Source organism: Macaca mulatta, chromosome 3 (assembly GCF_049350105.2).
Source record: "Macaca mulatta isolate MMU2019108-1 chromosome 3, T2T-MMU8v2.0, whole genome shotgun sequence".
Taxonomy (NCBI): domain Eukaryota; kingdom Metazoa; phylum Chordata; class Mammalia; order Primates; family Cercopithecidae; genus Macaca; species Macaca mulatta.
Genome location: NC_133408.1, coordinates 32,527,035 through 32,539,577, shown reverse-complemented (window position 1 = coordinate 32,539,577; position 12,543 = coordinate 32,527,035).

Sequence of the window (12,543 nt, the reverse complement as noted above, 5' to 3'; positions counted from 1 at the left end):
CAAGTGCAGTATTTCAACTATAACATAGCATGAAGAAAGGGCAGGCTGAAAGAAAAAAAGCCCATGGGGACGAGTTTTCTTTACATGTCCTACAATAGTTTTTCTTTCATAAAAGTAATGAAAGAAAAGGTGGGGTGGAGTGGCAGTGGGGAGAAGAATGGGTGAGAAGATAAGACACGCATGCCTGGTGCTGAAGAAAAGACTATTTGTACCTAGTACATTGTATAAATTGTTCAAGAACAGCTCAGCCATGTAAAAATATGACCCTGTAATACTGCCAAGGTCAATCAGACCCATGGTGATTGACTTAGAAAGAGCTGGCCTTACAGGATACCATTGCACAAAGCCTACGAGAGTTTATACGCCTAATTGCTAGCATTTGGAAGGTATTTTTGAATCGTGAGAATTTAATTGTACGAAACTACAGTATAAAACTCATACTTTAGTTTTTTTCTTGGTGGATAAGACTTAAAAGAGAAACCATAAAAGTTGAAAGTAGTTACCCAGTCACTCTTTCAAGTTATGATATTTTCATTATTTTATTAGCATTTATTCCTGATATTTTTGTTTTAACATTTCTTTGGTGTGCCTTTATTTTCCTAATAGAATTTAAGCTGCATAAGAATAGATATCATGCTTTTTAGTCACTGTTTTTTGAATAAACTAACTAAATATTGATAAACAATAATTTGTAGAGAGTTGCCTATTAAATGTCAAATCTATATACCTCAAATATGAACATTTATGATGTCCATGAGTAACAGTAAAGTGTATGCTGAGAGTATGTTTATTTTTATCTTATTTATGCAAAAGAATAAAGTAATTCTATTTAAAATAAGGGGTCCTTTATATATTATGTATTATATGTTGAAAAAATACATGTATATAAAAATTTGCAAGTCTGAGAAAGTACCGAGGTGTAATCAGTTTTTCCTTCCAGGGAATCAGGTTTTAGAGGTTTTACATTTTTTTTTTAGACTTCTGTATTATTTGATTTTTTTTTACAAGGAACAAGCATTACTTGTTTAACAGGAAAAACTAAAATCATGAGACAAAATCTTATAACATAGTGGTTTTGGAGACAACTATTGAACGAAGTTAGAAGACGTATTTGCAATAAATGATGATTTGATTTTCCTTCTCTCACTCTTTTTATGTTTTTTGTTAACAGAGTAATGGGACTTCTCCCCGATTTCAGCTCCTATCCCCAACTCATTCCAACAATATATTTTGCAACCATCTCTTTACCCATGACCGTATACCCTATTAAGATTTTTCTACCCGGTACTATTCCTAGGCTGAGCCAACTTTTAGGTTGTAGAAAACAGTAAAAGGAAAAGGACTAGGGACGGGATAGTATTTAAAAGACCAAAGATATTTGAGGGGAGGACAGGCTAGGGAGAAAGTGACAGAGCCCTAAAATGATCTCTTTTATATTTTACCCTCCCCCCAAATCAGTGCACTTAAATGTCTTTTTTTAATGGTGATTTGGGCAACATTTACTAGAACCAGAAGTACCGGAGTATCGAGTATCCCTGTCTGAGCTGGCATTTTGCCTGCTAGTCCATGAATTCTCCCATTGGGTACATCCTGAAGCCTTCTTGGAGATTGCAGGTCATAAATGTGCATGATTAATTGCCTGTGTTGAAACAAACAAACAAACAAAAAATGTTTCCAGAACGTTCAGACTGGAAGGTGAAGCAATATCCCGTTGGGCGACAGAAGAAATCTGTTTGGGAGACTGAAAGTGATGGCTGAAGGAAGAGGATTGAGCTGACTGGAGCTGCCTAATACACACTTCTAGTAGGTGAAATAACAAAAGGGATACTACAAGAAAACAGGAGTTTGTTACAGATTGTGAAAGACATCTAATAAATTACAAAGGACACAGGCTATGGGGCAGTGACTTAGATAAAACTAGAAGAGCAAGATGTAAAGCAATTTTCAAGAGAAGTCCACAACTTTGTTTCTAAGTAAAATTAACTAATCGAGATGGGAACATAGGGGCAGTATGGTGTCTTCCTTATGTATAGAGATACCCACAGATGTCTACCACCTATGGGTGAGAACAAATAATTCATCATTTTCCAGTTCTGGTTAACAAACTATATTACCTCCCTTGGAGGTGTACAATGTGTGCATACAAAAACCTGCATTAAATATGTTACAAAAATATGTTGCCCAGAATTGGGCAAAAGAGATCCTGGTGGTGTCCTTAATTGAGGTCACATACTTTTCAAGACCTCACAGTTAACAAATGAAATATCAGACAATATGATTTAAGATTTCTTTGAATGCCCAAATCTGTCTTTAGCAAATGAAATTCTATGTTCTATAAACTGCTCCACAAATCCTGGCACAAAAGCAGTCAGTAACTTTTTTTCGTTTTCAATTAACTGCTATAGGACTGTCTTAGTCCATGTTGCACTGCTGGAACAGAATATCAGAGACTGGGTAATTTATAAAGCAAATAGTTTTTTTTCTCACAGTTCTGGAGTTTGGAAAGTCCAAGATGGAGAGATTGGAATCTGGTGAGGGAGGAGGGTATCATATGGGTCAAGGGGAGCAGGAGATTGATTTCACAGCCTGAAGCTTTCTTATAATTGACATGAATCCATTCATGAGGGTAGAGCCCTTACGACCTAAACACCTGTGATTAGGCCCTGCCTCCCAACAGTGTTGCATTGGGGATTAAGTTTCCAGCCCGTGCTTTTTAGGGGACACGTCCAAACTATAGCAAAGACTTACATGCTTTCGTAACTGGAAGTCTACTGTTTTTTTCTTGAGGTTCCCTGTCTTTCCCTTACTCATCGATTCCTTACCCTCTGCATGCTCATTCAGTCCAAAGTAAGGCAATTCTGGCTACCAGAAAGTAGAAAGATATAGAGGCAAAACAGTGCTCTGCTGCAGAGCTTCTCAAAGATTAGCCCTACACAGTTGGAACAGTGATGACTGGCCCAGAATGGTGTCTTCCTTATGTGTAGAGATACCCATGAGAACGCTGCAATTATCTCGCTTCATCAGTTCTAAGGTTGGCCAAAGCCTGTCCATGTTTGAAGCCCCAACAATTGCTGTTATGCACAAACAGTCCATTCTAAACTGCAAGCTACTACTAAGGGACTGGGGCTGATCCAGTTTTGTGTATACTAACTCCAAGGTCCTGGACTCCCATGGCTTTTCCTCCTCAGTGAGCTACCTAAGGAAGAAGTAACTGATCTTGCCGCCTTTACCCACATCTCTCACATTTACCTTTTGCTTACCTTTCTCCAGGAAGCAATGCTCAGTGATTTAGCCAAGGTGCCATATCCTTTTCAGGAAGGTTCCCAAGTACCATGATTCCGTATTTCTACCTTTCTAAATCAGGCTACTCTCTGTGACTCCAAAGTGATTTTTCATCCTGGCCTAAATCATGAAGTCCTTGGCATTTTTCTCCCTAAAGAAAAGAAAAACACATCTTTATTTCTGATTGGTTACTGCTGGGCACAGCATCCCCGGACAGGTGTAGCTTCTGCTTTCAAAATTATAAATAGCTGCTGGGAGGAGCAGTGGCTCACGCCTATAATCCCAGCACTTTGGGAAGCTGAGGGCAGATTGCTTGAGGCCAGGAGTTTGCGACCAGCCTGGCCAACATGGAGGAAATCCCATCTCTACTAAAAATACAAAAATTAGCGAGGCATGTGGTATGCACCAGTCGTCCCAGCTACTCGGGAAGCTGAGGCATGAGAATTGCTTGAACTGGGGAGGTGGAGGTTGCAGTGAGCCAAGATTGCACCACTGCACTCCAGCCTGGGCCACAGAGTGAGACTCTGTCTCAAAAAATAAAAATAAAAAAATTATAAATAGTTGTGACAAAGTACAAACCATTAACTTTAGATCTCTTAAAACCTTAGGACAATGGTTCTCTACAAAGTAGAAATTTGTACTCATAAGAATGTTTTTGGATGTAAATTACAGAAATGCAGCAAAAGCAAAGCAAAACAAACAAACAAAAAAGTAGCCAAGTGTGGTGGCTCATGCTCGTAATCCCAGAACTTGCGGAGGCCAAGGCAGGAGAATCACTTGCGCCCAGGAGTTTGCGACCAGCCTTGCCCGCATAGTGAGACCTGGTCTTTAAAAAATTTTTTAAATTAGCTGGGTGTAATGGTTTGTGCCCTTAGTCCCAATTACTTGGGAGGCTGAGGCAGGAGGATAACTTCAGTCTGGGAGGTTGAGACTGCAGTGAGCTATGACTGATCACAACACTGCACTCCAGCCTGGGCAGCAGAGCAAGACCCTATCTTCCCAAAAAAAAGTGAATTTTTTATTTCAATTAACTAACTGAGAATTCCAAGTTTAAGTGTTCTTGTCAGCGCTCACTCTTTCTATCTCTTAGATTCATATGACTTGGTTTCTTCTTAAGAATTGACCGAAGCTTCTCACCTGGTGCATTGGCAGGAGAGGTTGTCAAAGCTCATACGCTACAGCATGTGATCCAAAAGAGAGAACAGTTTTACTCCCAGTTCCCATATGTGGAATTGCATGAGTGCTCTAATTGTCACTGCTAGGATTGTGCATGCCCTCTGTAAACCATGTGAATTAGAGAAGGGGATTCCACAATTAATCAAGCCATACGATGTTTCCCTAATTGGGTAGAGACAAGTCATGATTGGCAGTCTCACCACAACCACATAGAAAGAGGAGAAATATTCCCCCAATGGCAAGAGAAAAGCTGTATTTAAAACCAGTTTGGGAAGAGGGCATTGCATTGGGTCTCCTTTAAACTGTTACTGGCTGAGTTTATGAGGTTCTGCTGAGAGACATAGTCCATCCAGTTTGTATGTGGCCTTTATCAGGCATGCGGGAGAGCACAAAAGACTCACAACACACCTTTGACCTCATGTCCATAGGTTTGGACTGGGTTAGGAGAGTTCACCTGCAGACTAGCTTGATAAAAAGTGCTGTCGCAGATGTAAATTGCAATGTCAGGTATAGCTTTATTGACTTTTGTGCCAGAGCATAGGATCTGAAAAGTCATTTGTTCTGCAATCTTTTAGAAAGACAGGGGCCATGCAATATGATCTTCATCTACTGTGATATTACTGGAAAAAGGACTGGACATTTGTGCTGGTTCCATTTTCTGCTGATACGTAGTTGTGACCCAGGACAATTTATTTAACCTCTTTGGAACTTGGTTTTCTAATGTATGAAGGGAGGTGGTTATGCCAGTTGATCTCCAACATCTTTGATCATTCAGCCCTGAATTTCTATGGTTTTATTTCTTTCATTGGTTTTCGTCTGACACATGGGCTGGAAAAGATGAAACTACGGTAAGAGGCAGGTAAAAGTCACTGTACTAGACAACTTGAAAACGATATCTAAAAGATAATAAAAAGACAACTGGTTATTTTTATTTGTTTTAATTTCCCTAAAAAAGAGATCAACTGCAATTACCAATCTTTGTTTTTAAATTTTAAAAATCACTTATTTTAAGGAATATTTAAGAAGAACTTGATGGTGTCCAGTGAAGCAACTTCAAAAAAAAAAATAGAAAAAGATTTGAGATAACTAGCAAAAGCAATGAGTAGATCTTGTTTTGACACTGGCTTGAACAAAACAATTGTAAAATATATGTTCTGTACAATTGGGGGAAATTAAATATGACTTGCCTGTTATATAGTATTAAGGAATTATAATTTTCATAGCTGTGACAACAATAATATTGCTATTATTGCAAATTGTAGGAAATTGTTATTACTTTACAGGATGCATACTTCAATATTTAGGGTTATATGTCATAATATCTGTGATTCACTCTCAAATACTTGAGCAAAATAAAAAAATATATAAATCAAATGTGGCAAAATGTCAGCAAAAAAAACCTAGGTGAAAGTTCAATAGTTATTTCATATACTCTTCTCAGTGTTTCTGTAAGCTTGAAAGTTTCCAAAAAATTAATTAAAGAAAATTGATTGTCCTTTAAAGTTTAAAACTGTGCTTACCCTACATATTTATTTCAAATATAGTTCTAGCTTGTAGTTTTCCTACGTGAAACCGGACTTAAGTGTCTTTAAGACGGTTAAAATATGATACCTGGATTTTCAACTTCAGGATGTGAGTTATAAGGTAGTAAAGGGACAGCCTATTTCCTATGCAAAAATGACCTTAAATAGAATATTTAATATTCAGTATGTCCCTCCCTGCCCTCAACCACACACACACATAGACCCTTGACTCTTTATAGCTTTTGCTAATTGTGTTGATGAGCCCAGATGAGGCTGAATAATGTAGTGGTTAGAAATTCTAACTTTGAAACCTGTTATCTGGGTTGGGATCCTTATGTTAACACCTTATGTTTCAGTTTTCCCAGCTGGAAAATGGGGGAAAATGTTATCACCCATATGATGTGGGCCTTTTGAGGATTAGACGTATTATGCACTTAGCGCAGTTTCTGGCACTTAGTAATTGTTAATTATTATTTATATATTTTGCTGTAGGAAATCCAGATAAGGTTTGAGTTGACGTCAATGTTCAGTGACAGAAATACTTTTGCTTTTCAGGTGATAAAATTGGTTCAAGAGATGCATTCTGCCCTAGTGACTAGCGCTGAGACAGAGATTTTTAAAAACTGGAAGGGCAGCGTGGCACTGTGGAGTCTCTTCCATTGTAGTAATTTCCCTTACCAAGTGACTTAGTCAAAGTCTTCTCAGAATGCTAGAAAAGTCACATCTGAGAAAATAAATTTCTCAAGACTCTCTAAAAATAACATTTCCCCAACAACTACAGGCTGGAAATATATTTGATAGACGCTTCGTTGTACTTGGCAGGCATATTAACATGATGTGGTGGTGGTTATTACAAAATATCCTGCAATTATTTATAACCTGGTAAGACTCTTTCATTAGGTTACATACCTATTATAAGTGCTTATTGAAAACCAAGGATTTCAATAATATGTAACTTTCCCATTTATCTATGACCTTTTACGTTTAAGTATTGCCTAAGTATATGAAAAAAAGGAATTCGTTTCAATGGAGATACACAAATATCCTTATTCTTCCTGGACCTTATTATGAAAATTCAATGCTACTCAAATTTGTCTAATAAAACCTTAGAGAAACTGCCAAAGACTTGGGTTCTATTTTTGTTGTCAGTCTTTAATAATGGCATCTGTATTTTACCCAAAGTAAATCTTTTCCTTCTTAGAAAGGTAAACAGTGGATGACTTCTCTGTTGGAGACTCTTCTTTGGGGCCCTGGTAGCCATTTGCCAGGCCAAATATGATTCTTCTCACATCAAAAGAGCCATTTAAAATAATTTATGTAAATGAACTTGTTGCATAGCTAGAATCTGAGTAAAGCAATCCGTTGGTGCCTGGGAGCAACTGCAAGAAGCTAACGTCAAAATCAGTCCTTCAAATTCTTTTTTCAAGGAGAAACCAGGTAAAAGAGACTATATGATTCAGACTTGAGTGTGTTATTCCTCTGAATTCAACTTAAATTGGAGAACTTTGGCCCTCGTGGGGAGCTGTTGGTATCCTGTTGGAAATGAGGTCGCCTCTGTTCTGATCTTCCACTCTTTGCAAAAGAGTCTGCTGTAGTGGGGCACAAAATAGAAGCTGTTCAGGCAGGCCGAGTGAGGGAAGAAGTGGACTCCAGGCTCCCTTTCATCCCAGAAAGTCAGTATCTGTTTGGGGTAGAAGTGACAGGACTTCAAATATGTGTCACGTAGCTTTGTTAAGGACGAAATGGAGGTCTCGGTTCTGTCTCCAAAATTGTCAACGTGGACTTTTTAAAAATATTAAACCTCACTAGATTAAGTCAATATATGTACTGGAGCTTCTTGGTAAGTGAAAATTATTTTGAAAATACGATTAGTAATGTTTTATTTTATTATTTACTTATTATTTTATTATTTTATTTGCCATTTTCAAATATCACTATCACTCTTTCCTAACCATTTCTAAGTTTTTAACTGTCTGCCCAAGTTTTAGCATTAAGAATACCCAAGTCACAAAAGTGTGTCTCCAGCACTGTGCAGACTAGATGGACATAGATCTACCCACTTCTCAAATTATTGGGTTTTTACAGCTCCTTGTAATACCATCATTTCGAACCATTGCTCCATACAATACCTACATGCTTACAAACAAACACAGAAAGAAACAATGCCTCTAAGCTTACATACTTACAAAAGAATAGTATTATCAGCAGATTATAAGTTTTTGCTCTTTTCTTAACTTCTTTAGGCTCATTTGTTCTTATTGAGTGTTTTGCTAATTGTCAACCCTCTCCCCCAACTCTGGCCCCAGCTGGCTACTGAACACATTTGCAAATCTGATGACAATATGAAACAACCTTAGTTCCAAGTTAGCCCTTACATGCAGCTATCTGTCCCTGTGAGGTCAGATTCTCTCAAGCATTTGGTGAGCAGTGTCAGCGCCCTACAAGGAGTGCGACTCTGCTTACTACACTCTCCAGTGGTGAAGCAGGCAAATTTGGACACGGCAGCTGTCTGCTCCTGAAGACAGCTGGAAATAACCATGTGTGATAGGATCAGCTATCTGAGGCAGGGCAGCACTGTTGTCTGTAAACAGCATGCTATCTCTGAGACTCCAAGACAGTGACACAAGCAGCACCAGGCTCAACCTGCCCTCAGAACAGCAGGGGAGGCACTTTACATCCAACCTTGCATAAGTTGAATCGAATCACAGGATTTTAGGACTGAAAAGTGCCTTGGAAATCATGTCACAGCCCTCTATTTTCACAGATTATAAAGAAAACAAAAATAAGAATCTGAGACCACAGAGGTATAGGGACTGTGATATTTATAATTGTCATTTTGCATGCATACGTAAACCCATCAGGGATCCAAGCAGATCCATGTATCATTCTGTTGTGCTTAAGCTGGTACATTTGTTTCCTTCCAAATGGTTAATTCTGCACATCCACAAAATTTCATAAGATTTAGCCTTAGATATAAGAGTAAATATTTTGATCTGCCCTCAATTCACACATGCCCTTAGGAGAGCGACATCAACAATCACGTGGTTACTGCATGGCAGGCTTGGTTTGGAACCAAGCACTGAAGCTACAAAGACAAATGTCAGGATGACTTACAGGCATTCACAGACTAGTCTGGGAAACAGATATATGAACAAATAATTAAGAGATATTACACAAGTGCCATATGGGAAATTTATGTAAAGTGAAATATTAGCATATGAAAAAGTCGCCACCTAGGAGATGAGGAGAAAATTGAATAAGGCCGCAGCAGAAAACCGCTGATTTAAGTCACATCTCTATAGAAACACTTGAATCCTGGAGAAGGGCGTGAGAAAGATGAAGGAGTCAGTGCAGATGGAAAATTTCAGGCAAGAAAGAAGAATGTTTTATTTATTGTAAATTGACTTTGAAGAGCCACCATTTTTTCTTTCTGTCTGATTCTTCTACTCGACTATCTTCTGTAGCTAAAATTTGCATAAAGAAACTGTGTGATCAGGGGTCTCTTTTGAAGCTGTGTACATGAACTTCGTGATTGCATTTTTCCTTCATTCTTACAGACTCTTACATTCTGGTTTGTACTTTTGTTTGGCTTGATTGAGATTGTCAGAAATATGATTCTAAGACAGATAAGAGGCATTCTAGGTTATAAGCGACCAAATGAGGAATAGCTGGTGATAATTCTTAAACCAGGAGGGACGTTGGGAGATTGAAAAGTCATAAGAATAATCCAGGGAAGAAAAGCTTTCACTATGACCTCAGATTGAAAGTCAACAAAGAAGACACTCACACACTCACAAAAAATACACGAGGAAGGACTAAAGGACGCAGTTTCAAAATGCAAGTTTATTAGGAGTCAAAGACAATAAGTTGTCATCATTTGCCATAAATTGACTGGGCTTTAAAAAATAAGAGGGTAAAGGAAAATACGCACTTCTGTTTATTGCTGATGGGAGTAAAACTTGGTGTGAACGTCCTGGAAGGTAATTTTTCTCTCCCTCGCTCTCTAAATATATTTATGTATGTGTTATATATATGAAGATATTATACAATATGTGTAAATAATATATGTTATAAATATATATATTTTTTAGCATATTCCATTTACATTTTATGCATCCACAGATCCTCATCCCAAGAAGGTAACACGTATGTGTCCAGGCTATGATACAAAGGTGTTCAAAGCAGAGATGCTTATTAAACAGAAAAAAAGAGAAACAAACCTGAATATTTGATAATAGAATATACATCACAGGTATTACATGTCCATAAAATGGAATACTATATAGCTATTAAAAATACTGTTCCTTTAACATTCACAAAGATTAAAATAGTAGACATACTTAGAACAGTGCCTGGGACCTAGTAAGTGCTCAATCAATGTTAACTTTGTTACTATTATTAGCATATTTCAAAACAGAGGGAGATATTTCTATATGTAAAGTAAAAAAAGTTACAAAATAGTATATAAATTATCATACCAATTACGTGTGTGCGTCTATGTATATATACGCATGTGAACTTAGAAAAGAGATGGAGGGCATATTAGTTTGCTAGGGCTGCCGTAACAGTACCCCAGTCTGGGTGGCTTAAATAACAGAAATTTATTATTTCAAACTTCTGGAAGCTAAGAGTCCAAAATCAAGATGTAGCAGGGTGGATTCCTCTGAGGACTGTAAGAGAGGATCCTGTTCTAGGCCTCTCTCCCTGGCCTGCAGACAACTATCTTCTCCCTACATCTTCTCGCTATCTTCCCTCTCTGGGTAGCTCTGTCCAAATTCCCCTTCCCTTTTTTTTTTTTTTTTAATAAAGATTTCAGCCATATTGGATTAGGGCCAACCGTAAAAACTTACTTTAACTTGACTATCTCTGTAAAGACCCTATCTCCTAATAAGGTCACATTCTGAGGTATAGGGGATTAGGACTTCAATGCTTGAATTTGGGGAGATATACAATTAAATCCATAAGAGACAGTATGTATATCAGTAATTTTTGAATTATGAATGGCATCTATTTTATTCTTTTTCCTTATCTGTTATTTTTTGCGATGGACTACTGGTACTAATACAATTTTAAAAAGTTATTTTTTAATTCTATGCCTTAGAAAGCCAGATGCCCTTTTAATAACTTGAGTGAAAACACTTCTAGTTCCTTCCATATTTCTCTGTCCATGTTTAATAGGACCTCATTTTACTGGTTAAGCATAGAACTTAGAACATTTAACATTCCCTATAGAAAGGAAAAATTTGGATACGGAAACTCTGAATATTCTGATTATCTATGCAGCATGTATTGCACGTGCTTTAGAGTTCAAGATTGTTTTCTTTTGGAGTTTCTGTTTCATTGTGGATTCCTAAACATTGTGGATTCCTAAACTGTATGAAGCAGAATGATTACACAGCTTTCAAGTATTGTCATTTGGAAGGGATGCTTACTTTCCTGCCAGTTTCTGAGCTTGTCAAATCTAAAGTCAGTACTGTACATTTTTCCTGAATAGTGCATCACTTTTAAATGGGAATCCTGCATGTTGAAAAATATATATCAGAGGTAAAACATGTTTTATATAATAGAAAGAACTTTTAAGTAATCAATCATTATTATAGAAATCAGAGTATACTTAAATGCAATAGGATAACTTTTACTTTGGTAACATAAAGAATGAACTTGTAAAGCAACAAAGTACTAATTAATTTGCATATCTTTTAAAACTTCATTACTAAATTTGACTTTCCTGAAGTCAGGGATGTGCCTTGCTTTTAATTATAAAATGGCTGGAATTAGGACATGCTACACAAAGATGAAAGTGTATGTAAGAAAAGCTTATACTCAAAAATTGTTTTCAATCTATTATTTGAAAGTGCTGGGCATTTGGCCTTAAGCTTCACAGCTCATTCACAGGTGGGATGTTCAGTGAAATCAATTCATTGCCTGCAATTAACATATATCATTCTCATATTATTAGGTGGCTTGTATGGCTAATGTTTTGCCCACTCTAATTATTGATTTGGTTTCATGAACTAAATCAGATACAAAATATCAGGTTCTTTACTAGTGTTCCTGGTGATGCTATAGAATTGCAAAAATAAATTACCAAAGAAGGTTTTGTGGCTCACACCTTAGAGGGAGAGAAAATTGTTACTCATTATGTTAAGTAATGTCTTATATCATCATGTAAATAACTTTAGTGATTGCTTGGAAAGAAAACTATTCCAAAGAGAAAAATAATATATCCGATTTGTTTATTTATTCATCTAATTTAGGGCTGAAAGATTTTTGGACTGATGCAAGATATGAAAATATGTCACTAAAATTTATCAGTGCACAGAGCGAGGGACCTTACCCTATAAATATAGATTTAAATAGTTGCATGCTTGGTTATCTCTGATAAGTTAAATCAGATAAGATGTTTAATATATAATTCTCCATTGTATGTTAGAAGAATTCTACCCATCTCTCTGTTTCTGTCAGTCGTAGGTTGGATGGAAAATTAAAAGTTAATTTTGTCTTTGTCCTTTTGTCTTTTTCTTATCAGCAGTGCCTGGGAGGCATGGTAAATAAAGTGTGC